Below are 608 nucleotides of genomic sequence, written 5' to 3' on the forward strand. Positions count from 1 at the left end.
GTTATAATAGTTAATGTATATTTCGTAGAGAGCATTGGGCACATAAAGAATGAGTTCTTTCTTTGAATTTATTATTGTAGATGGAACGTTATGCAGCCCTGTTAACGTGTATTTTATCTTTGCTTATTTGTTACTGAATATATCATACTGAAAATGATATTTAGGATGAAATTTCGCAAGAAATTAAGCCTTTTCGACGAAATAGAAGTGATAAAGCACCGTAGGGAGAAACAACACACATGGCATAATCATTTACTAAATGGAAAAGCTCAAGATAAATCTAAATTTATCTGTCGCGTTACGTTTATATTATGACATATCTTCACATCTTCACAGATATTGTCTTTGATTCATCTTGTAAGAATTAATATTTCAAATCGTGATTTGCATTCTTTAAATTCCTATTACCCAAATCTCTTTGGCTTTTTAATTTTATTTCCATCGTATCTCTTAATAACTTACGGAATATGAATAAAAAATGTCACAGCCTGTACCGTCTATAGTTGATATATACAAAAATTAATTAATTAATAGAGAGAGAATTTTATAAACATGTATGTAAATATTGTGTCAGCGAAATATATGAGCTGTCTATTTCATCAGGCAAA

The sequence above is a fragment of the Penaeus monodon genome, chromosome 28 (genome assembly GCF_015228065.2).
Source record: "Penaeus monodon isolate SGIC_2016 chromosome 28, NSTDA_Pmon_1, whole genome shotgun sequence".
NCBI classification, from domain to species: domain Eukaryota; kingdom Metazoa; phylum Arthropoda; class Malacostraca; order Decapoda; family Penaeidae; genus Penaeus; species Penaeus monodon.